The sequence below is a fragment of the Pongo pygmaeus genome, chromosome 6 (genome assembly GCF_028885625.2).
Source record: "Pongo pygmaeus isolate AG05252 chromosome 6, NHGRI_mPonPyg2-v2.0_pri, whole genome shotgun sequence".
NCBI classification, from domain to species: Eukaryota; Metazoa; Chordata; class Mammalia; order Primates; family Hominidae; genus Pongo; species Pongo pygmaeus.
This window is the reverse complement of record NC_072379.2, coordinates 66,855,226-66,882,693: the sequence shown is the minus strand read 5'-3', so window position 1 is coordinate 66,882,693 and position 27,468 is coordinate 66,855,226. Positions and strand designations below refer to the sequence as shown.

Here is a 27,468-nt window from a genome sequence, read left to right as displayed (position 1 = left end):
TTTTATATATTTCCTGAACCAAATTTTCTCATCACAAGATAAGGTAATGGTAACTACCTCACAGCATTTACATAGATTAAATTAAATAATACAAACAATTTTTTTGGGAACTACTGTGTCAGGCAGACATCCATCATTCACTATTGTATATTAGAGTCATTATTATCATCCTCATAAAGCCATATATCAGGATTAACCATGCTATCATGTCCTTGGAAAAATAAAGAGGAAGTATATGCTATTAGTTTTCTATTGCTGCTGTAACAGTATATCACAAATTTGGTGGCTTAAAACAACACAAATTTGTTATCTTACAGTTCTGTAGCTTAGAAATCCTAAAATCAAAGTTCCAACAGAGCTGGCTTTCTTTCTAGGGGCTCTCAGGGAGATTTTGGTTTTTTTTGTCCAGTTGCTAGAGGCTGCCTGCATTCCTCAGTTTGTGGCCCTCTCTTGTCTACAAAGCTAGCAACAGTGGGCTGAGTTCTTCCCACATTTCATCACTCTGACTTCATTTCCACGATCACATATATTTTCTTGACTCTATTCTGCTCCTTTCTCTACTTTTAAGGCCCTTTGTGATTACACTGGACTCACCTGGGTAATCCAGTATCCATTTCAAAATTCTTCAACCCATCTGCAAAGTCCCTTTTGACATGGAAGGTAATGCGTTCAAAGATTCTGAGGATTTGAATGTGGACATCTTTGGAGGGTCCTTATTGTATCTAACGTGTGTGTGTGTGTGTACACTAAATAAAATCAGTAGCCTTCACTGTTTGTCTTATATATATAGAATTTATAAGCCTTATAAATTTGGTTATTTGAGAAACAGGTTGAGATTCTGAGATTTAAAGGAGGGGAGCATTTCTAGGATGAACACCAGTCAGGCAGTAAAGGACACAGGATACAAGAGATATTGAACTTTGATGCAGTTACAACAAAGGCCTTGCCAATATCATAGGGAGCTCTGGGGCTGGCATGGATTTTTGGACTTGTCCCACTCTAAGGCAGAAAGCTTTGGCCCTGATACTCCTTTATCAACCAGTCATTAGACAAGGGTTGTGGCCCAAAGGGGTGTGGCTATGGATGACACAATTCCAGCACAGGGTCTCAGCTGAGAGCCCTTAGTGACCAACATTCCCAACACCTGGAGAAACGAGTATGTTTTCATCCTGAAAAGAGGCACTGCATTATCCAAAACATAAACTAAGCCAATTCAGTAGCAATATCTTGTGCCAAATTTTATGCCATTATTCTTTATTGTAGGAAAATTCAGGGTAAAAATCTTTGGTAAATATAGTCATCAAAAAGCAGAAGGACCTAGAAGCCACGATTTGAATTCAGTTTCTTGTTCTTCCCTGGCATACTTTGTTACAGGCACATCATTTGTAATTTTTCCTTTTTTGTTTTCCTAGTTGCAAAGTGGTACTTGAAATAAAATGATTTCTCTTACCACTGCTAATATGTTTAATTAGATAAAATTTTCAATGATAGGCAGACACTTTGCCAATGCAATAATACCAGCAACAAATACCACTTTCAACACTGCAATTATTCATCCGCATTGTGAAAATGTTATCTTCTTCCTTCTAGGATAGCAATTTAGATTAAAAAGGGAAATATTTTTAATGCTCTATTACCTTGGATTCCTTATTTAATTATACCAAATGTTCCCTTTCTCTAAGAAATATATGACAATTTTTTGTCCTACATACAGTAGGCAAGGGGAAAATTATCTGGACTTTCTTTGCCTAGCTATTATCTGTGTGAAAAATTTCAGGAAAGAGCAGGAAGAAAATAGAAATAAAAAGGGTTAGAAAATTGACACCCATTGTGACTCACAAAAAAAATGAAAAAAATAATGCTAATAGTTTTATCATCTGGAAATCTGAGAAAAATTGGTTTGGGGTCTAGTTCTTCAGAAGTATAACTCTACCAGCAGTTCTGGAGCCCCTGGGGCAGTTCAACATCACATTGCTCTCCTCCATCTAGAGAAAGTAACCAGGTAGAAAATGCATTAAGCAAACTATGTCAGGAAAACAAATTAGAGTTCTCATGTTTAACTTTTACACTTTTACAAAGAAGTTAAACATTCTTGACTTCTGAGGTAAGCAATGACTAACTGATGAAAAAACTTTTTGTGTGAGTGCTGACAAGTTAAGAATCCCTTCTTTTCCTTCACTATTTGCAAAGAAAAGGAAATATACATATATATTGATTAAGTTATTTTTATCCTCTCATAGACAAGTATTGTGCTAAAAATCCCAGAAAGTCAACATTATGACAGACAAAGGCATATATATATATATATTTATATTTATATATATTTTATGGCAGTAGTATCAAAGTATTATGGACTGAATGGCTTAGAACCACAGATATGGCTGTCTCACAGTTCTAGTGGCTAGAAGTCTGAAATCAAGGTATTGACTGGGTGTTTTTCTTCCAATGACTTTGACAGAGAATCTGTTCCATGCCTTGCTCCTAGCTTCTGGGGACAGCCAACAAGCCTTTGTACATAGAAGCATCTCTCAAATCTCTGTTTTCACATGGTGCAATCCCCATGAATCTCTGTGTTTAAATTTCCCTCTTCTTATGAGGACACCAGTCATATATATTAGGGTGCATCCAAATGATCTTAACTTGATTGCATCTGCAAAGACCCTCTTTTAAAATAAAGTGAAATTCACAAGTACCAGGGGTTAGGGCTTCAATATATCTTTTCTGGAAACACAACTCAATCTTCAACAAAAGGGAAGGCTTGACCAGAAGAGTTAAACACACAGAGAAGACTAGAGATTTCAGATACAGTAAGGGAATGAGAATGCTCTAGTTACAGCCTTGCTCCTAATACGTGGTTTGCAGAACAGAAGCATGGGTGTCACTGAGAAATTATTAAAAATTCAGAATCTCAGGCTTCACTTCAGTCCTATTGAAAATAAGCGTATGATTTAAACAAAATGTCCTATTTATTCAAATGCACACATTTGGATTGAGAAGCGTTGCCCTAAGGCCCACAATCTGGAATTTTTTACTAGATAGATAGGCTATCAACTTTTGCCAAGAGCACATCATTTATGTTTCTTCCTGTTTTATTTCTAGCTGTAAAATGATATTTGTAATTAAAATGATGTCTCTTACCAGTGATAATAAGCCCAACTTGGTAAAATATTTAATTATAGAGAGAAATTTTACCAAAACAATAAAAACAAATATCATTTTCAACACTGCATAAACATAAAATCACATATAATGGCTCACAGTATAAGTTTACTCCTCACTCACATAAAGTTTAAAGCAGCTGTTCTTGATCTCAGAGTAATTTTTCTGTAAGCAATGATTCAGAGACCCAGAATCCTTCAATCTCAGGCTCCACCATCTTTATAGTGTGGTTTCCACATTCACTCTTTTCATGTGCTATGAGCCTGTAGATGAGGCAAAAGTAAAGATGGATGTGAGATTGATTTTCTGGCTTAGAGTGGTGCACATCACCTCAACTTCCATTCCATTGACTAGAATCCTGTCACATGCCATGTCTTCCAGTGAGAGAAAGCAGGAAATGTAAACTAGCTGTGTGCTTAGGAAGAAGAGGAAATGTCCAACAAACCAACTCTACCTGAAGTGTCTATGTATGAGGCAGTAGATTATCTCTGGCACCAATTTCTGAGATCTTTTGCCACAAATTTTAATCATTAATATATTAATTGCTCATTCTGTAAGGGAAGTGCATAACTACATTCAAATTTAATGTACTCCAGACTTCAGTTTGTTACAGGGTGTGGGAAATCATTAAAAGGACGAAATTAAAAGGCGAAAATAAACCTTAAAGTCTCACTTTTCGTACATTCATTCTTCAATTTAACATTTATTGGTTTTCTCCCTTGTGCCTAGCACTAAGAATAAAGTATAAATAGGACACAGTTTCTGAATTCAAGAACTCTTACAGTCCAAAAAAAGCGACTCTCAACTTTGGTCTCACATTGGGATCTTCCTAGTAGTTAAAAAAAAAAATTTTTTCTTTCTTTTTTTTTTTTTTTGATGACCAGCTTCCAGTCTAGTACAATTGAATCAGAACCTCACGGGGAGAAAACAAGCATTTGGTATTTTTTAAAAGCTTCTCAAGTAAGTCTAACGTATTAACAAGGCTGAGAAACCCTGAGTTATTTGGATTCGCAGTCAATGGCCTTGCAGTTTTTACCTATGACCTATGTGAGGAAAATCACAAAATCACATTTACCAGTTTTTTTTTAATTCATAATCATGAAACTTCAAGAGCATTCTTTTTTTCTTTTTCTTTTTTTTTTTTCTTTTTTGACAGAGTCTTGCTCTGTCACCCAGGCTGGAGTGCAGTGGTGCGATCTCGGCTCACTGCAACCTCTGCCTCCCGGGTTCAAGCAATTCTCCTACCTCAGCCTCCCTCAAGAGCATTCTTTATGCTGTCCAGAAATCACAGTCCATTCTTTTAACTATACTCCTAAAAAACCTCCTTTCTCATATCTTCTCCTCTTTCATTTCCTCCCTTACCTTATGTTGAACTGGAAGACTTACTTTCTACTTCACTGAGAAAATATAAGCAATCAGAAGTAAACCTCTGCAGACTCATACCACCACATTGAACCATCTACCAGCCTCTCTACCCATGTATTATGGTATAAAATACAAATTTTGTCACAAAACCTACTTTGGGTATTTCAAGAAGAAAATAATTCAATACAGGGATTTAAAAGGACTAGAAGAGTGAAGTTTAGGGAAACTTCTCTTAGAACCAAAGAAATCAGAGAGTAGAAGAAATACAGGAAACTTCCATGTAAGACCTCAGGGTCTTGCAATGCTAAAGTGAGTAACTTGCAGGAAAATGCTTGAAGCTTATGACAAACCTTATATATGGGAAGCCCTCATGCCTACCCACTATAGTCAGAGCTTTAATGGCTGTTCTGTCTCTCTACTTCAAAATGTTATACAAATGTCACTCATTGGTAGAAGAATATTGTCATGGAAGCTTGAGAAACATAATACTCAGCATTACGCTTATGCAATATAGTGCAAAGCATAAGAAGGATTGGAAATGCTGTTGGAATGCGAAAACACTCTCTACTACATCAATTTTTCTAACTATTATTCAAGAATAGAGAGTCTGTAAATGAACAATCTATTCTGCTGTGTAATTCAATACCACTCCTTCTCCAACTCAAGAAAAAAACTTCACAAATTCTCTCACCTGTCTCCTATTTCAACAATCCTTTTATTCACTATGGAATCACTCTATGAGCATACAAACATGATGGCTATTTCGTTCTTTTTTTTTTCTTTTTTTTTTTTTTTCAGATGGAGTCTTGCTCTGTCACTCAAGCTGGAGTGCAGTGGTGCGATCTCAACTCACTGCAACCTCTGCCTCCCAGGTTCAAGCAATTCTCCTGCCCCAGCCTTCTGAGTAGCTGGGATTACAGGTGCATGCCACCATGCCCAGCTACTTTTTTTTTTTTTTTTTTTTTTTTTTACTATTTTTAGTACAGATGGGGTTTTACCATGTTTGCCAGGCTGGTTTAGAACTCCTGACCTCGTTATCTGCCTGCCTCAGCCTCCCAAAGTGCTGGGATTGTAGGCGTAAGCCACTGTGCCTGGCCCATGATTGCTATTTCTGTTGCTCAAAACCCTTATACTTTTCCTGAATTTTTGGTTTACTCTTCTATCCAATTATAAATAAGAATTTTTTAATTTCCTCTTTTGCATTTTATATTTTAAAACTCTGTTAATTAGTGCAGACATAATTTGAGTTGTTATGTCTTCTTAATAAACTGATATTTTTATTATTATGAAATGTTTCTCTATCACTATTAATATACTTTATCTCATATTCTACCTTGTCAGAAATCTATACAGCCATATTTGCTTTCTCATGTTCACTTCTTCTATTAATATAATACAGCACATCTAAACACCTCATTTTCAACCTGTCTTTCAAGTTAAAATATGTTTCATCAAAATGGCATAGAGACAAGTCTTTCTTTTTTTTCCCAGTCACATTCTATGCCTTTTAATAGGAGTTACAATGTCCATTAATTTACATTTAATGTAGTATTGCTATCCTAAGGTTTAAGCCTTCCATTTTTATGTTTGTTTTTATTCATCTCATTTGTCCCTGTTTCAGCTTTTTTCTCTTCATTTGACTGTATCACGTATTTTTTTTTACATATTATGTTTTCTTCTGTGTTGCCTTTTTTACATTTTTCCACTTGTATTTTAAGTTCAGAGGGTACACGTGCAGGTTTGTTACATGGGTAAATGGTGTGTCCCTGGGGTTTGGTGTACAAATGATTTTGTCACTCAGGTAGTGAGCATAGTACCTGATAGGTAGTTTTTCAACTCTCAACCCCTTCCTCCTTCCCTCCTCAAGTAGGTCCCCATCTCTATTGTTCCCATCTTTGTGTCCATGTGTACTCAATGTTTAGCTCCCACTTATAAGTGAGAACATGAGGTATTTGGTTTTCTGTTCCTGAATTAATTTGCCTAGGATAATGGCCTCTAGCTCCATCCATGTTGCTGCAAAGGACATATTTTTTCTTTCCAATGGCTGTGCAGTATTCCGTGGTATATATGTACCACATTTTCTTTATCCAGTCCATCGTTCGTGGGCACCTGGATTGATTCCATGCCTTTGCTATTATTACCACTGTAATGAACATACGGGTGCATTTGCCTTTTTGGTAGAACCATTTGTATTCTTTTGGGCATATACCCAGTAATGGGATTGCTGGGTCAAATGGTAGTTCTGTTTTAAGTTCTTGGAGAGGTCTCCAAACTGTTTTCTACAGTAGCTGAACTGATTTACATTCCACTCAGCAGTGGGAATAAGCATTTCCTTTTCTCTGCAATCTTGTCAACCTCAGTTATTTTATTAGTAACAAACATTCTGACTGGTGTGAGGTGGTATATCATTGTGGCTTTGATTTGCATTTCTCTAATTATCAGTCATGTTGAGCATTTTTTCATATGCTTGTTGGCCATGTGTATGTCTTCTTTTGAGAAGTGTCTGTTCATGTCCTTTGCTCATTTTTTAATGGGGTTGTGTGTTTTTTGCTTGATGGTTTAAGTTCCTTACAGATTCTGGATACTAGACATTTGTCATATGAATAGTTTGCAAATATTTTCTCCCATTCCATAGGTTGTCTGTTTACCCTGTTGGTATTAGGTTGGTGCAAAAGTAATTGTGTTTTTTTCCATTACTTTCAATAGTTTTAAAAACGGTTTCAATAGTTTCTTTTGCTGTGCAGAAGCTCTTTAATTTAATTAGGTCCCACTTGTCAGTTTTTGCTTTTGTTCCATTTACTTTTGGAGTCTTAGTCATGAAATCTTTGCCAGGGCCTAGGTCCAGAATGGTATTTCCTAGGTTCTCTTCTAGGCTTTTTACAGATTTAGGTCTTAAATTTAAGTCTTTAATCCATTTTGAGTTGATTTTTGTATTGGTAAAAGAAGGGGTCCAGTTTCACTCTTCTGCGTATGACCAGACAGTTATCCCAACACAATTTATTGAATACAAAGTCCTTTCCCAATTATTTGTTATTGTTGACTTTGTTGAAGATGACATGGTTAAAGGATTTATTTCTAGATTTTTCTAATTTGTTCCATCAACCTATGTGGCCACTTTTTTTGTACCAGTACCATGCTCTTTTGGTTACTGTAACTTTTAGTATAGTTTGAAGTCAGTTATTGTGATGTGTCTGACTTTCTTCTTTTTGCCTAGGATTGCTTTGGCTATTCAGGCTCTGTTATTTTTAGTGGTTTCTCTAAAGATACAATAAGAATCTTTAAAACAGTCTAACTTCAAATTATATTATTTTATATTACTTCACAAATATTGTAAAAAGCCTTGCAACAAATTCTTTTTGCTATCTGCTGTTAATTTTATTATTTTTTATATTTTATTTCAATATATGTTATAAACCATATAGTACCTTATTATTTTATTTTTAGCCATCGATAGATTTTTACATAAATTTAAAACTATATACACACAAAATTATAATTTAAAAAGATGCTTTATATTTTTCTAAGTATTTACCTTTTCTGGGATTCTTGATGACTGACTACATTTAGGATTTTATTTGGTATTAATTTGTTTCAGATTTAAGAAAATTTTGCACCTTTTGTTTCATAATTATGCTGGAAACAGAGTTGCTGAATGCTGTTTCTCTAAAAACATCTTTACTTCATTTGTAAAACACATTTTCATTAGATAGACAAATCTAGGTTGACTTTTTTTCTCTCATCACATTAAAGGTTAACAATGTCCATTGTCTTCTTGTTTGCACTCTTTCTTGGAGAAGTCAGCTGTCATTCATGTTGTTCTTTTTTGTGTAATGGGACCCACCCTTTCAGTTTATTTCTATTTCATATTGCAGACTTTTATAAGCTGTCTAGACTACCAAGGAAATTATGCTTTTTGTAGTTATCCAGAGACTCATGTTCCTTTCAAGTTTTTGCTATACCCTAGGACATAGATCTGCAAACTTTTTTTTCTGTAAAGGATCACAGTATATATTTTAGGCTGAGCAGCCCACATACAGTCTCTGTTGTGCAATTCTGCTTATTTAATTATGTTCATATTATAAATCCTTTAAAATGTAAAAACCATGCTTAGCTTGAAACCACACAAAAAGATCATGGGCTAGATCGGCCTACAAGCTTTACTTTCCCAGCCCCTGCAGCCCAGGCAAGATGGTCGGCATTGGTATGGTGGAAGCTGGACAGTGGCTATGTTCAGTTTCCAGCAAGGAGTAAGGAAGAAGAGAGTGTGGAGGAGGTGTGCCTAATGTCTTAAATCCTAGGAATCACTCAGGACTTCATCAGAGGCAAAGAAAGCCTAGTTGGTCAACCAGCCACAGATATATTATATAGGAAAAAGGAAGAATAGGATTTTGTAAATGATAAGCAATTTCCTTCCAGTGGTTTTGAAGAGGTGACAAATTATTACCCTATCTAGGACAACCATGCTTCAGGTTTCGTGACTATATGGATTAACTCATATTATATAGCAAATATCTTCCTAAAACACTTCATAATTTGTTTTCTCCTTTCAAAAATGTGAACGTATATAATTATCAATTTATCTTTTCTTCCATGCTTTTCTTGCCACCATGTTAAAATGCAATCACTTTGACAGTTATTCAAATTACCTAAAATATGAATTTCTAATTAATAAATTATGTATTTTCTTAAAATAGATATTCTTTAGTGTCAAATTTGTAGAAAAAATAGGTCTATTTAAAATATACATGTAAAATTTGGACTAGCAAGCAAGAATGGCTAAATATAATATCTGCTTTTGGGTTAGAATTAAAACAAGTTCGAGAAAGAATAATGTCCAAATTAAGATGGGAAAAGTAATGCTTAAATTCACTGTAATATCAAAAGTCAAACCAGACTGCATAACTAACATTTTATACTCATTGGCAGAGGATTCACATTTCTTCTAACATTAGCATTAGAAATATATTAAGTGCCTGCCATTAGAAATATGCAACTGCCTGCCATGTACCAGGTGCTGGGCAAAGGGCTTTACATTATCTCCAGTACTCACAAGATCTTGTATGTGAGCATCATCCCGCTTAATTTACAAATGAAGATAATGATGATCAAAGAGGTTCATTAAAATTTCCTAACTTAGAGCAATAATTTATACCGGCTATTTCTGATCTCAAAGTTTGTGTTCCCTCCATTAGCTTTGCTTCATGATACCTTGCAGTATCATAAGAACCCAGTTTGATGGTTCATATTACTGAGAAAATATATAGGTACTTTGATACTTCCTGCCAAGATAAAGAAAGTGCTAGTATTAAAATTTGTGGAATGCATGATGTTTGGTTTAGAATAAATTCTATTATTTTTTAAAATGCTGCATAACTTTTGTTCTTCATTGCAGAGAAGATGCTACTGGGAGAAAAATCTGGATATTAAAGACTGAGTTAAAAAGTGACTCAGAAAAATTAAATACTGAGAAAAAAATTTAGAAATATTTAAACAATTATTTTGTTTACATTTATCTTTTCATATAGGCATGAGGTATTATAATATAAAATTATGTCTAAATATATCTAAAATAGTTCTTTAGGGATAATATAAAATGCTAAGGGACAAATAATTGAGTTATAATTGAAGCAGAAGTGTTTTTTTCTTTCCCAGCAGTATATAAAATAATAATTCATTTATTATTAATAAACATCAAATAATTTATTAATCCAACAACCAATAATGTTAGATTTGATAAAAGTAAACTATTACCAAATGCTATAATTGGATCTTTACTAATACACTACTGGTAATAAATATGTTGTGTCATGTTGGACCAATTGTCATAGTAAAGAAATAGAAGCTATATAGAAGACGAACTAGTAGTCCTCACAAAAGTAAAATTATTAAGATAATTTAAAGACTAAGTTAGTGATATATTAACTGTAACATATCACATGTTGTTAGATTAAGATTTAAAAACAAAAAGGAATATAGAAAATCTCATTAGTCCATATTTTTTTTTCTTTCTAGCTGTCTGCTAGAGTCTTTGCTTTGATAATCATAAGGATTCTTCTAGGTTCCTAAAACTACAGGTTTAAATAATTCATTCATAATTGTTTCCCATTAAGAATAGTGAACACCAAGAATTGATGCCAAAGAGAAATAAAATGTTAGTGTGTTCGAAGGACCACAATTTAACTACAGTTTGCAAATGTGTATGACATCTCCAAAGAATTTAATTTCACTTGTGGAACAAAGCTTTTCCATTAATATTTAATTTCCAAAAGTAAAAATTAGGGGCTTGGTTAATTAAAGATTTACATGTATTACATACTTGGACACATTCTGGAGAAATTTGTTTATTAATCAGACTATTGCTTTTTCAGGCCTAAGTTGCAGTTAAAATGTGAATTAGGTACAATGTCATATATTTCTAACATTTGCATTTTCTTTTAAAATTTTCAAATCCAGACATAATCCTGCAACCATTTATCTCTTCCGTTTACCTTCATCAATGTGTCAACAGGACCAAAATGTTATTTTTATAAATAATTTTTACTAGAATTTCTTAAATACAGAAAATCCCTATATTCAGCTGAGAGGTTAGAACTGGACTAAAATAAATTTAACCCTAGATCTAGCATTTAGTTAGTTTTTTATATATTGGATAAGCTACTTAACCCCCTAAGTACCTTGATATCTTTTCCTGTAAAATAGAAATAATAACCCTGACAAAAATAAGCAATGGGGAAAGAATTCCCTGTTTAATAAATGGTGTTAAGAAAACTGGCTAGCCATATGCAGAAAATTGAAATTGGACCCCTTCCTAACATTTTATACAAAGATTAACTCAAGATGGATTAAAGGCTTAGATGTAAAACCAAAAGCTATAGAAACCCTAGAAGAAAATCTAGGCAATACCATCTAAGACATAAGCACAGGCAAAAATTTCATGACAAAAACACCAAAAGTGACTGCAACAAAAGCAAAAAATGACAAATGGGAGAGCTTCTGCACAGCAAAAGAAAATATCATCAGAGTGAATGGACAACCCATAGAACGGGAGAAAATTTTTGCAATCCATCCATCAGACAAAGGTCTAATATCCAGAATCTATAAGAAACATAAATTTACAAGAAAAATACAAACAACCCCATTGAAAAGTGGGCAAAGGACATGAACAGACACTTCTCAAAAGAAGACATTTGAAAAAAAGCTCAACATCACTTATAGTTAGAAAAATGGAAATCAAAACTACAATGAGATAACATCTCACACCAGTCAGAATGGCAATTATTAAAAAGTCAAGAAACAACAGATGCTGGTGAGGCTGTAGAGAAATAGGAAACTTTTACACTGTTGGTGGGAATATAAATTAGTTCAACCACTGTAGAAGACAGTGTGGTTATTCCTCAAAGACCTAGAGGCAGAAATACCATTTGACCCAGCAATCCCATTACTGGTTGTATACCCAAAGGAATATAAATCATTCTATTATACAGACACATACATACTTATTCATTGCAGCACTAGTCACAATAGCAAAGACATGGAATCAACCCAAATGCCCATCAATGATAGACTGGGTAAGAAAATGTGGTACACATACACCATGGAATACTATACAGCCATAAAAAGGAATGAGATCATGTCCTTTGTAGGGACATGGATGGAGCTGGAGGCCGTTATCCTCAGCAGACTAACACAGGAACAGAAAACCAAACAATGCATGTTCTCACTTACAAGTGAGAGCTGAACAATGAGAAGACATGAACACAGGGAGGGGAACAACAAACACTGGGGCCTGTCAGCAGGTAGAGGGGAGGGTGAGCATCAGGAAAATAGCTAATGCATATGTGGCTTAATACCTACGTGATAGGTTGATAGGTGCAGCAAACCACCATGGCACACATTCGTCTATGTAACAATCCTGCTCATGTGTCCTAGAACTTAAAATAAAATTAAATTTACAAAAAGAAATAATAACCATTTTGTAGAATTGTAAGAAAAAAAAAAATATATATACACATTCATACATATTGTTTGAAACAGCCATACCTCTCAATAAACAGTGGTTATGTTTTATTATTGTTCAAATCACAGTGAAAAATGTTATGCCCTAAAGTGCTTATGTGTATATATTATTTATATATCAATAAAATGTAGAATATATAAATACAGAGACTATGTCTATTTTCCCTCATATTTATATTCTCAATATCTAGCTCACTGCCTGGCACATGACATGTCCATAATCAACCTTTTTATAATTATTTGAAGAATGAATATTTAGATCAAATGGAGTATCTAATAGAAATCACACAGGTAAGAATAATTTCTGATACTACAGCCAGCACATGGCTCCTTAAATTGAACTAAAATTTTCCTTTAATTTTTCTAATTAAACAGAGATCTGTGCCCCCAAATTTTTTGACTTGATTTACAGACTAGGTGAATAAGCTTTTTTTTTTTCTTGGTGTTTGGTGGTGTAGTTTTAAAATTAGATCACAGCATGACCCTGGGAAACTCATATCCTCTCTGATTTCAAATATTCTGATTTGTAAAATGACAGATGTAAATTAAATTATTGGTGTTAGAACATTTTCTAACAAAAGAAACTTTTTCTCGAAAGTAATCTCTTATGGAACTCCACTATATGAAACTGATAAAACCAGAACTGGTACAGGAACTATGTCTACATGTCTATGTATGGGTGTGGCGATTTGTATCCCTCAAGGAGGGAGAAAATACGGTCCATTGAGCAACCTCTAAGGCTGTTCCCACCTCACTCAACTTGACTGTGCACACAAATTTATTAGCCTCTAAGACAACTCAGAAAAATGCTAGAAGCCCAATGATGAAAGTTTCAAAGTGGTTAAGGGGAACACTAGGTTCTCCTCCTCCTTACTATCTTATAAAATTTTGATTATATAGTTCAGAAGAGCCTATATTCCTATCCTCACCCATCACTCTTTAGAATCTAAGCCAAATAAGAAAGAATAGGATCAAAACCACCTTCTCAGTTCCAGGACATTGTAGTAGAGATAAACCAGAAAGTACTGAAACAGGGCAATGAGCAAGAGGCTGCAACTGGAACCCCTCGGGTAATAAGCCAATGCTTCGAACCAGGTCAAAATCATATTGGGTCAGACCGAGTTTGTGTCTAGTCAAAGTTATAAAATTGACAGCTTCATCTTATGTAACCAATCAATAGAATTAGAACAGACATCTTTTAAACTCATAGTGTGAATGAATTGACCAGCTGTTTGGCTGACTTGACTTGAGTTGTTTCCACTATAATGTGGACACAGTCTGAGAGTGAGTAAAATGTTGGCAGGTCTTTGACAATTTCTAGTCCAAAGAAAGAGAAAGCAAAAGAAATGAAGCGCATATAATGTAAGGGAATGATGAGGCAGGGAACAATCAGCAGCCTACTGACAGGTACCAAGTACAATACTCGATTTCATAGAAACTCCTCTCTATTTCAAAAGTAATTTTAAAATAAAGAAATGTTGAGCAGAGACAACATGAAGAAGATGGAGAAAAAGGCTAACTTTAAACTAAAAAAATGAAAACTACAGTAATGAATACATTATTACTAAGATTAAGATACTTTTAGTTGTTATGTACAATTAATTTTGGTCCTTTTAAATTTCATGTATATATCAATAATAACTTTTAACATCAAATAAAAAGAAAGCTGAGTTGTTAGAAAATGTGTTAATATATTTCATGTGCACACACATGCAAATATACCATCCATCCCAAAGCCAAATAAAATGTCTTTATGTTACTCTTTACACTTATAGCACAGATATGTGACCATTTATGTGCACACATCAGCCCTGGTAACTAACTGTGGGTGTAGTTTTTTCCTACTTAGTCAGAAATTCCACTTACTCTACTTTGCTTTATTATAAGCATGGAACCAAGCAATCGTATTTGTTATCCTAAAACGGAATATTTCTCTTTTTCACAGTAAAAAGTGAGATTGAAGCATGGGTATTTTATTCAAGAAATATTGATGAGTATTCATGAATGGATTGAAGAATATAAAATATCAAATTTCTCTGAAAATTTCCATAAAATTTTTATGGAAGGCTACTACATTGCTCCAAAATAAAAAAAAAAAAAACCTCTTATAGAAAAAAATAACAAAAATGAATATCAGATATATTTAATGTTATTGGTAAATTAGAACATTTTAAAACAAACAAAAAGAAACAATATAGTATTGTGAATTATTATCAATTACAATGTATTTATAAAGTATTATGATGTACTCATAGCAGCAGTAAAAAAGTAACAGAAATATGCAGATAGTATAATTCCATAGTATCCTTCTTAACTTTCTTTTTCTCCGTAACGCTTATCTCTTTATTTTTTCTAAAGAAATTTATATAAAAAAATTTTTAACTCCCTTTACTACCAAATAGATCTTCTATAGTAATATAATTTTGTTGTTTTGTTCATTGCTGTATTTCTAAAGATTTATAGCTGGCACACAGTAGGTGACAAATATTTGCAGAATAAATAAATTAATATGTGTCAATATATGTTAAGAGATAACCTCATCAGTTTCCTTGGTTACAAAGAGAAAAATCCTTTTAAAGTCAAAACAAAAACATTAAGTTAATTAGGAGGGGGAAAAAATCAACCTGAAGTTGGTGACTTCAAAGAAACTTTAATTCTAAAAGGCAATAGAGAAATGCCTGTAATTGTCACAAAGAAAATGAGTTTAGATTATGGGAAAGACAGAGTAGCTTATATAAGACTCACTCTGCTGCAAATAATTATTATAACAAAATAACCTATCAACCACTTTGAAGTCATTTAAAAATGACAAAGAGCTGGCAGAAATGATAGTGGATTCAATCTCTGAAAGAATTAAATGGCATTGGGTCAGATTCACATTTATTTGGCATTCTTCCTGAAGCTACTTCCCAATTCATATAATCCAGGACAGGTATAATTCCAGCAGAAATCTGCTTTATTAGCTTTAAGTGTCAAAGAAGGGAGTTTGGTGCTACCAGACCAACTGTAAATTGAAAGGAAAAATTCTGAGAAAGGAGGAACCACAGGAAATGTGTTCCCAAATCTGCATATAAATTCCCTTCAAATCTTTGGCTGACTTTTGAAAGCACAAGGAAAACTCCAAGAAGTCTAATGTAAAACAATAGCTGAATATTTGTGAAAACAGGGCAAATTATTAGCTCTTGTCAACTGCAGAGAAGATAGAATTTAGGATCTGAGTCTTGTTCATATAACTTGAGCTTTCCATTGAAATCACAGAAGGGTCACCTTCATACTAATACTATAAACAGAACTATAAAAAATATCTGTAGACTGCCGGGCACTGTGGCTCATGCCTATAATCCCAGCACTTTGGGAGGCTGAGGTGGGTGGATCACCTGAGGTCAGGAGTTCAAGACCAGCCTGACCAACATGGAGAAACCCTTTCTCTACTAAAAATACAAAATTAGCTGGGTGTGGTGGTGCATGCCTGTAATCCCAGCTACTTTGGAGCCTGAGGCAGGAGAATTGCTTGAACCCGGGAGGCAGGAGGTTGCAGTGAGCCCAGATTGTGCCATTGCACTCCAGCCTGGGCAACAAAAGCGAAATTACACCTGAAAAAAACCAAAAAAACAAAAACCCTGTAGACTGAGACTGAGGGAAAAATTGCAGCAGACCCATCTTTAAGACAGGTAAGACTAAAGTGCTATATGTTCAAGGTAATTAGCCAGTCTTTTTTTCCCCGAAACCAACAGTCTAACGTTCAATAAAAATTACCATACTTGCAAACAAACAGGATCACATTATCTGTAATTAAAAAAAAAAAAGAATGTACAGAAACAGACACATTGATGACCCAGGTGTAAAACTGGCAAGTATTTGAAAGCAACTGTTACAAATATGTTTAAGAATATAAAGAAAAAGATGACCATAATGAATGATCATAGGGAAAACCTCAGCAAAAAGTGAAAACTATGAAAAAAACTAAAATAAACAATATCCTAAACAAAAAATTAGTAGATGGACTTAAGAGAAGAATGAAGATGGCCAATTAAAGGGACAGTGAATTTGGAAAGAGATTAATTAAAATTATTCAATGTGAGCAGCAAAGAGAAAATATTGAATATAAATAAATGGAGCCTCACTGATCTGTGCAAAAATACCAAGTAGTCTAACATTTACAGATTTGTAGTCCCAGAAAAGAGAAATAGATAATACAGCAGAAGAAAAACTTGAAGATTTAATTACTGAGAGCATTCAAAAATAATGTAAAACAACCTTCAGATACAGGAGGCTCAGCAAATCACAAGCCACATACATACAGAGAAAACTGCCAGTAGGCACACCATTGTCATACTGTTGAAAGTCAAATATAAAGTAAAAATCTTGAAGACAGCCAGAGAAAAATGACATTTTTCCTATAGGAAACAGTAAGTTATACTGCCTCTTTATTAAAAACAGTAAGAGATTATTAAAAATAATAATTGAAAAGAAAAATTAATTAAAACAACTATCAACCCAGAATTCCATAACTAGCAAATGTATTCTTCAAAAATAAAGATGAAATAAAGACATTTTCAAATAAATGAAATCTAGAAAATTTGTCACCAGGAAAATTGATCTATAAGAAATGCTAAAGGAAGTCCTCCTGGGTGAAGTGAATTAAAACTAAATGATACACATGAAGGGATGAACAGAGCATGAAACTGATAATGTATTGGTAAATGTAAAACAAAATATCTTTTTTCCATTAATTTTTTAAAAATACAATTATTGAAAGCAATATGTATATATATATATAGAGAGAGAGAGAGAGAGCATATTGTGAAGTATATGACAAATGTAAATTTCAGTTATATGTCAAAAATAGCATTTTCTGTGGTGGAATATCAGATCTAAGTGTACTGTGATAAGTTAAAAACAATATTGAGAAGCTATAAAAAATACTGGAAAGTATACTTAAAAGGCCATATAGTCTGGGCACAGTGGCTCACACCTGTAATCCCAGCACTTTGGGAGGCCAAGGTGGGCGTATTACCTGAGGTCAGGAGTTCAAGACCAGCCTGGCCAACCAACATGGTGAAACCCCGTCTCTACCAAAAATACAAAAATTAGCTGGGCGTGGTGGCAGGCTCCTGTAATCCCAACTACTAGGGAGGTTGAGGCATGAGAATTGCTTGAACCTGGGAGGTGGAGGTTGCAGTGAGCCAAGATGGTGTCACTGCACTCCAGCCTGGGTGACAGAGTGAGACTCCTTCTCGAAAACAAAACAAAACAAAAAAACACAAAAGTCAGTATAAAAATTAACATAGAATTTAAAAAATATTTGATAAGATTAAAACATAGGAAAAAAATAATAGCAGGATTAAAAACCACTTCAGAAACAGAATATCAGAAACTTGAATTCAGGAATACATCAAGAGAGTAATAACTATACACCAATGGGTTCTGTCTTAGCAACGCAAGTGTGATATAACACTGGAAAACCAATTAGTGTAATGTACCATCTTACTGGAAAAAGAGAAAGCTCTACATTGCTTTGAAGGAATACAAAAAAAAAGCATGTGACAAATATCAGCACTTATTTATGATAAAATCTCTCAACAAACCAACAATAGAAAGGAGCTTCCTTACTCTGATACAAAGCCTCTGTTAAAAAACAAACAAACAAACAAACAAACAAAAAACACCGCAACTTGTGTCACATTTTATGGTAAAATATCGAATTATTTTCTAGTAAACTTGGGAGCAAGCAAAAGTTACCCAATTTGGTTGCTTTTGTTCAACATTGTTCTTATGGCTCTAGTTAATGCAATAAAAGAAAAATAATACAATTTATAAAAATTCTATAGGAAGAAATAAAACTGTCTTTATTCACATATACCATGATTGTTTATTTGGAAAATCCTAAGAAATCCATTACTAGAACTAAAAAGTAAATTTAGGAAGACCACTTGATACAAGATCAAAATACAAAATTTAATGTTATTCCTCATATTATCATAAAATATTTAGAAAATCAAATTCAAAAATTCCATTTGTAATAGCATCAAACCCATAAAATACTTAGAAATAAATTTAGGAAAGTATATATACTGTATTTGAGTCAAATGCCAACTATTATACTTGAGAACGTGCTTTATATTTTAACTTGCATAACTACAAAGAGTAGGTTAGAATATGTTAATCAAAAGAGCCAACCAAGAAAACTTTGAACCATTTATTGTCTACCATATAAATATTTACACTCAGTAAGTTGATGAAATAATAATTCAAGTAAGCAATTTAAAAGGCAATATGACCTAACAAAACAGGAAAGCCTACTACTTAAGTCTCAGGGTTTGGTCAATCTCAATCTCTCAACCTCATCTATCAAATTTCATCCCAACTGTCTACCTGCCACTATGTGAAGATTTGTTTGCTCAATCTGTGCAAGGGGTTAGGACTGCCCTATGGCCAATGTAAAGATGACTCATAGCTCACTTGACATACCCAAGAAGGCATACTGGAAACTTGTTGCTTGGTTGGTGGTGTGGCATTTGCATTCTGGCTTTTATGCTCTTTGGAGACCTGGATATTTTCAACATGCCTAATATTTTATTTAATGAAACTTGCATTATTCTTATCAGTGTCTTCACATTCTAGTAAACAAGTACCATCTTTCTCAGTATCTTCTACTCCTAGGGATGTGTACAGCAGATGTTGCTTATTTATAATTTAGGTATTACATAAATATGTTTATAGTTTTAGGGTTGTTTAAATCTTAAATGCTGACAGATTCTTTTCTTTTATTAATGAGATAGCCATATGTTTATGAAAATAGCTGTTTAGTTTTCTATTGCTGCATAACAAATTACCACAAATTTAGCAGCTTAAAACAACACATTTGTTATATCACCATTTTCGTGGGCAGAAATCCAGCCATTGCTTAGCTGAGTCCTCTGCTTCAGGTCTTTCTCATAGAGTGCAATCAAGATGTCAGCTAGGTCACCTCCAAGCTCATTTAGGTTCTTGGCAGAATTCAGTTCTTTGCGGTGCTATGACTGAGGCTTTCAGCTCACAGAAGCTATTCACATTTATCTGTCATGTGACTGCCTGCATAAACACTTCATATCATAGCACTTTACTTCTTCAAGGCCAGCAGGAAAGCCTCTCTCTTCAGACAGCTAAGACAAACTCTTATGTAACAATGTAATTATAGGAGTGATATGCCATTATCTTTGTCATGTTCTATCATAAGAATTGGTTGCAAAATGACTGTATGTTTCAAAGGTTGTAAATTTGCTTTTATTCTGTCACTTATCTCCCTGATTTGATTAGCCTATCATGCAATATCTAGTATTTTCTTCAGCCAGAAGCTTTGTTTAAATCTGTATTTTAGGAGGCCATCCTATCTCTCACTGATTCTTATTTCATTGGGACTATTTACAAGATGGATTTTTAAAACTATATTATTTTGATTACCCAAATTTTTGGTATTAAAATTGCTTCCCTGAGCTGTCTCCACAAATTATCTATAGGTGATTTTCAATAAATTGCTCCCACAAGGTAAACTTTTTGTTTCTTACACTGTCCATTTATTGTGGTATAAGTGTTAATCCTATAAAAGAAGTAAGTCATCTTCAATTTTTATAAATATCTACAATAGTAAGATGGCATATTTCTCCTACAATTTAGACATAGATACAATGCAATCAACTTGAATTACTTGTATTGGGTTGTAATCCCTATGGATAGTAGCTGCTTCTATTTTGTGTTTTAGAGTTTTGGACTTATTGCAGAAACAATAATTATTTATCATATACTCACAGTCTGATTGCCTATCAGAGTTTCTTGTTTGTTTTTTTTTTTTAACCTATTGGATTGACACATTGATTCCTAAATGTCAAAATTTCTCATGGGCTCAATGAACAACTGCTGTGTACATTCCTTTACTTTCTTTAATTGAGGCTTCCTAGTCAACTGGTTCATCATCTCATTGTATTTTATTGTTCTACCTTTCCCTTTTTTTTTGAGACGGAGTCTCGCTCTGTCACCAAGTTGGAGTGCAGTGGCATGATCTCGGCTCACTGCAACCTCTGCCTCCCGGGTTCAAGCAATTCTCGTGCCTCAGCCTCCTGAGTAGCTGGGATTACAGGCAACTGCCACCACGCTTGGCTACACTTCCCTTTCATGGGCTGAAACATGACCTACATACACAGTCACGTGCTGCAAAATTGTGGGGGTTTTTTGGCCAGTGATGGAAAACATACATGACAGTAGTCCCATAAGATTATAATGGAGTTGAAAATTTTCTATCACCTAGTGACATCATAGCTGTGATAACATCATAGTACAATTACTTTGTTTTTAAATAAATTTAGTGTAGCCTAAGTATACACAGTAATGTCCTAAGCCTTTACATTCACTCATTACTCACTCACTCACTGACTCAACCAGAGCAGCTTTCAGTCCTGCAAGCTCCATTAATGCAATTTTTTATCTCTTATGCCGTATTTTTACTGTACCCTTTGTATGTTTAGATATGCATAGATACATAAATACCATTGTATTGGAATTGCCTACAGTATTCAGTATAGTAACATACTGTACAAGTTTGTATCTTAGGAGCAATAGGCTATACCATCTAGTTTATGTTAATACACTCTATGATGTTCCCACCACAAAATCATCTAATGACATATTTCTCAAAATTTATCTCTGTCATTAAGTGCTGTATGGCTGTATTGAATTTTTTTTCCAATACTTAGCAAATGTCTTTACCCCACACTTCAGCACAATTCGTTTTGTAATTTTGTTCTTTTCATTTAGCATACCTTATGGGAATTCCATTAGCAACAGCTCAGGAGTCCATGTAAATATAACTGAGTTTTGTTTTAATCTTGAGGATTTTTCTATTACTTACTTTATGGCCATGTCTGCTTTACACTCTGTCTTTTCTTCCCCTTTCCTGGATTAATGTTATTCCATCTTTGGAATAACATTTAGAAAATAGCTTTTTATTTTGTGCTTTCTGCTATAAACAGAGCTTCTTCATCCATGTACCACTCTTTGCCTTAATTCTTTGTAGATCCCAACCAGGTCAACGCCCTCAAATTTAGTCAAGATTCAGTAAGCCCATCTCAATAGCAGCAACCTCATGATGTAAGGATGAGACACCTGAAAGGCTGGATTTGTTCCATTATAAGATGTACCCTTTCCATTGTACATATTCTGCTGTACCACATCTTTTATTTGTTATGGTACCAATTTGGCCCATTGGATGATTAGCACTTGAGTTCTAAGGTTAACTAAGTTAGAACTAGTTAAGATTTCAGTGGCTATTTAGTCATCATTAATAGTCCATGCCACTTTTTCTAACAGAGAAAACCAAACTATTGATTCTGCCATCTTTTAGGCTGAAACCCAATTGACTGATATGATTTAATGCTAATTCCTAATAGTCTCAGCTGTAAAACCCACATCCGTATTTATTTTGGGTAACTTCTTCTAACTTAAAGTCAGATTCTTTGGTGTAGGGACCAGGAAATAGAACATTGTATTGACTATTTGCCTTCCTATAATATTCTTTCATTTTTTTCTGTTCATTTAAAATCTCAGGATTTTCTTGTTATCCCATATAAGAATTTTCAAGTGAGTAGATCTTTATATAACAACAAGCAGATGGTACAATTTTCATCTTTCTCTTTATCTTTTGAACTATTTTCACAATTTTCTGCTTAAAAGATAATACCACTTTTGCCCCTTTGGATTATCAAATTATTCTTTTTTTTTATTTTAGAAATGTATTAAGTTTTCTGTCTATTATACTTTTCCTTGTGCTAATGACCATTCTCTGCTTTGCAAATATTATTTTTCACTTTATCATGATACCATATATACAGTGTATTATACCAGGCCCTTTATTAAAATTATTGGCATTTTCTCTACATAAGTTATGCAGTATTACTGGGCTGCTAATATAAGCTTGGGTCAATCTAGTAAAGGCATTGGCTGCTGCTTCTTGTTATAGATTCTCCCAACTCTTCTCTCCTATGTTCATGAAAATTTTCCCAAAGACTAAATTCATCTATGATTGTGATTACTTAGGATCCTATATCTATTGATCCTATATACTGCTTGAGGTCCTTTTAAAATACTGAGTGTGTTTATGTACAGATATAGTAGAGTTGAAATTGTTCCCTGACATGACCACAACTTGAAGACTACGCTATTCTCATGGCTTGGTGGTTTTGCACTTTGAAATTTTGATTATTTCTGTGCTTCCTTGTTATTCCAATGAATCATTCTCCTTGTCCTCCCCCTCTTCATGACCATCATCACCATTATCATTATCATCATCATCATTTGTTTCTATCCTCCTTTTTTTCCCTTGCAGTATTGCCCTGGATATAATAGTTTTAATTTGGTGTGGTTTTTCTATTTGGCTCTCCTTTTTCCTATTATTTTTACTTTTCATTTTATAGAACATTTAATTTCCATAGTAATTAATAATTCTGGCATATTTGGTCATAGTAGGTAATCTAGTTTGTCTTTGGGAATGTTTGAATCTATTAGGTCTTTCAATTTAATCTTTGGAAACAATTTTTTTCATGTATCATCTCTGAATCAATATTTTATTCATAATATTTTTGGTTCAAAATCATTTTTTTCTCTTGACCAATCTGTATTATTATTCTTAGAATAATCTTTAAGTCCACAATTGTATCTACTATTAAAACTAGACCCAGGGGTCAGCAAATTTTTCTCTAAAAACCAACTGGTAAATATTTAAGGCCTTAGGACCCGAAAGCCAAAATCAAGAAAGTGTTCTCGACAAAAGGCAAATAGTGTTTTTAAATTTTACACTTTAATAGGTAAAGAAAAAAAACATTCTTAGTTCAAAAGACACAAAAAAATAGGTAGAGTATCAGATTCAGTTCATGCACCGTACTTTACCAGTCCCTCCTTTCCAGCACAGCTGTGTCAAGTGATGAGGGAACTTTTATTACAATTATAAATTTTATCCTATGGACTTCATCTCCACTATTTCCATTTCATATTTCTTTATGAAGCTGAATATACACTATGACTCAGAAATTTTACTATGGGTATTTACTCAAATAAATGAATCGATTCATCCACAGAAGATTTATACCAAGATGTTTATGTCACCTTTATTTTTAATAGTGACACCCTGGAAGTAACACAAATTTCCATCAGTAAATACATTTAAAAATCATTGTGATATACATGTTTACTGACAAAACTATTACTCAGCAATAAAAATTAATAAAGTACTTACGTATGCAACAACATGGATAAATCAGAAAAAAATCTTATTTTGGGTTAGAGAAGTCAAGCACATAAGAATACTACGTAATTCCACTTATACAAAGATTTTCAAAAGGCAAAACAAATCTTAATAACACAATTAGTGTTTGCATATACAGAGTAGAGATTGACAAGTTAACAATCTGACATCATGACTAAAAGAGCTAGAGAACCAAGAGCAAACAAACCCCAATGCTAGCAGAAGACAAGAAATAACCAAGATCAGAGCTGAACTGAGGAAGACAGAGACATGAAATACCCTTCAACAGTCAACAAATCCAGGAGCTGTTTTTTTGAAAAAAAAAAAATAATAATAAAACAGACAACTAGCTAGACCAATAAAGAAGAAAAGAGAGAAGAATCAAATAAACACAATCAGAAATGATAAGGGGGATATCATTACTGACACCACAGAAATGCAAACAACCATCAGAGAATACCATAAACACTTCTATGCAAGTAAACTAGAAAATCTAAAAGAGCTGGATAAAATTCTGGACACATACAACCTTCCAAGACTGAACCAGGAAGAAATTGAATCCCTGAATAGACCAATAAGGAGTTCTGAAATTGAGGCAGCAATAAATAGCCTGCCAACCAAAAAAAGCTTAGGACCAGATGGATTCACAGATGAATTCTACCAGAGCTACAAGAGGAGCTGGTACTATTTCTACTGAAAATATTCCAAAAAAAATGAAAAGGAGGGACTCCTCCCTAACTCATTTTATGAGGTCAGCATCACCCTGATACCAAAACCTGGTAGAGATACAACAAAAAAGAGAAAGCTTCAGGCCAATATTCCTGATAAAGATGGATGCAAAAATCCTCAATAAAATACTGGCAAACTGAATCCAGCAGACCATCACAAATCCTATCCACCACAATCAAGTTGGCTTCATCCCCAGGATGCAAGGTTGGTTCAACATACCCAAATCAATAAATGTGATTCATCATATAAATAGAACTAAAAACAAAAACCACATGATTATCTCAATAGATGTAGAAAAGGCCTTCAATAAAATTCAACATCCCTTCATGTTAAAAACTCTCAATAAACTAGGTATTGAAGGAACATACCTCAAAATAATAAGAGTCATATATGAAAAACCCACAGCCAGTATACTGAATGGGCAAAAGCTGGATGCATTTCCCTTGAAAACTGGCACAAGACAAGGATGCCCTCTTTCACCACTCCTATTCAACATAGTATTGGAAGTTCTGGCCAGGGCAATCAGGCAAGAGAAAGAAACAAAGGGCATTCATATAGGAAGAGAGGAAGTCAAATTGTCTTTGTTTGCAGATGACATGATCCTGTATTTAGAAAACCCCATTGTCTCAGCCCAAAAGCTTCTTAAGCTCATGCAACTTTAGCAAAGTCTCAGGATACAAAATCAACGTGCAAAAATTGCCAGCATTCCTATACACCAACAACAGGCAAGCAGAGAGCTAAATCATGAATGAACTTCTGTTCACAATTGCTACAAAAAGAATAAAATACCTAGGAATACAGCTAACGAAGGAAGTGAAGCACCTCTTCAAGGAGAACTACAAACCACTGCTCAAAGAAATCAGAGATGATACAAACAAATGGAAAAATATTCCATGCTCATTAATAGGAAGAATCAATGTTGTGAAAATGGCCATACTGCCCAAAGGAATTTATAGAGTCAATGCTACTGTCATTAAACTATCATTGGCATTCTTCACAGAACTAGAAAAAACTATTTTAAAATTCATATGGAACCAAAATGAGCCGGAATAGCCAAGAAAATCCTAAGCAATAAGAACAAAGCTGGAGGCATCATGCTACCTGATTATACTACAAGGCTACATTAACCAAAACAGCATGGTACTGGTACAAGAACAGACACATAGACCAATGGAAGAGAATAGAGAACTCAAAAATAAGACTGCACACCTAAAACCATCTGATCTTAGACAAACCTGACAAAAACAAGCAATGGGGAAAATATTCCCCATTTAATAAATGGTGCTGGGAGAACTGGCTAGCCATATGCAGAATATTGAAACTGGATTCCTTCCTTAAACCATGTACAAAAATCAACTCAAGATAAACTAAAGACTTATATGTAAAACCCAAAATTATAATGACTCTAGAAGAAAATCTAGGCAATACCATTCAGGACATAGGCACTGGCAAAGATTTCATGATAAAAACACCAAAAGCAATTGCAACAAAAGCAAAAACTAACGAATGAGATCTAATTAAACTAAAGAGCTTCCTCACAGCAAAAGAAACTATAATCAGAGTGGACAGACAACATACAGAATGGGAGAAAATTTTGCAATCTATCCATCTGACAAAGGACTAACATCCAGAATCTATAAGAAACAACAAATTTACAAGACAAAGACAAACAACCCAATTAAAACATAGGCAGGCAAAGAACATGAACAGACACTTCTCGAAAGAAAACATACATGCAGCTAACAAACATATGAAAAAAAGCTCAACATCATTGATCATCAGAGATATGTAAATCAAAACCACAATGAGATATCTCACACCAGTCAGAATGGCTATTAATAAAAAGTCAAAAATCGATAGATGCTAGAGAGGTTGAGGAGTAAAAGGAATGCTTTTATGGTGCTGTTAGGAGTGTAAATTAGTTCAACTATTGTGGAAGACAGTGTGGCGATTCCTCAAAGACCTAGAGGCAGAAATACCATTTGATCTAGCAATCTCATTAGTGAGTATATACATAAAGGAATAGAAATCATTTTATCATAAAGATACATGTACGCATTTGTTCAGTGTGGCACTATTCACAATAGCAAAGACATGGAATCAATCCAAACGCCCATCAATAATAGACTGGATAAATAAAATGTGGTACATAAACACCATGGAGTACTATGAAGCCATAAGAGGAACAAGGCCATGCCCTTTGCAGGGACACAGATGGAGTTGGAAGCCATTATCCTTAGCAAACTAATGCAGGAATAGAAAACCAAACACCATATGTTCTCACTAGGAAGTGGGAGCTGAATGATAACACATGGACACATTGGGGAGGGACAACACACATTGGGGTATGTCAGGGAGGGCCAGGGGAGGGAGACCATCAGGAAGAATAGCTAATGGATACTGGGCTTAATACCTAGGGGATGGGATGATCTGTGCAGCAAACCACCATGGTATATATTTACCTATGTGACAAACCTGCACATTCTGCACATGTACTCCTGAACTTAAAAGTTGAAGAGAATAAAAAGAAAATACAGTGTGATTGTATAGGGGCATAAGAAAATGTTATGGGGTTATAGAAATGTTCTATGTCTTCATAGAGCTAGAGGTTACATGGAAAGGATCACATATCAAGCTCATTTAATCATAATCTTAAGATCTGTGCATTTTACTGAAAATAAAGTTTACCTTAATAAAACTATAAAAAGACATTAAAAATTCAAACAGTTATCCTTCATTAATATAGACAAACTCAATATTACTTAATAAATATATACTTCATGCAATATTAGCATATAAAATCCAACAATATGTAAAGGGGATAAAAACTCAAGTTGCATTTATTTAATAATGCAAGGTTGATTTACTATTTGAAAGCTGATAATGTAATTTGCAAAATTAACAGAAAGAGGAGAAAAATCCTATAA

General features: G+C 34.0%; 1 long non-coding RNA gene across 1 annotated transcript in view; it reads right to left on the bottom strand.

The window, feature by feature from the left end:
• Positions 1-1,229: 1,229 nt before the first annotated feature.
• LOC129040749 (uncharacterized) overlaps positions 1,230-27,468 on the bottom strand; it is a 42,400-nt gene continuing 16,161 nt past the window's right edge. Inside the window, exons 5-6 of the long non-coding RNA XR_008503722.1 lie at positions 3,283-3,422; positions 1,230-1,985 (exon numbers count right to left, since the gene is read on the bottom strand). This is a non-coding gene — a long non-coding RNA (uncharacterized LOC129040749). The remainder of the gene's footprint in view (positions 1,986-3,282; positions 3,423-27,468) is intronic.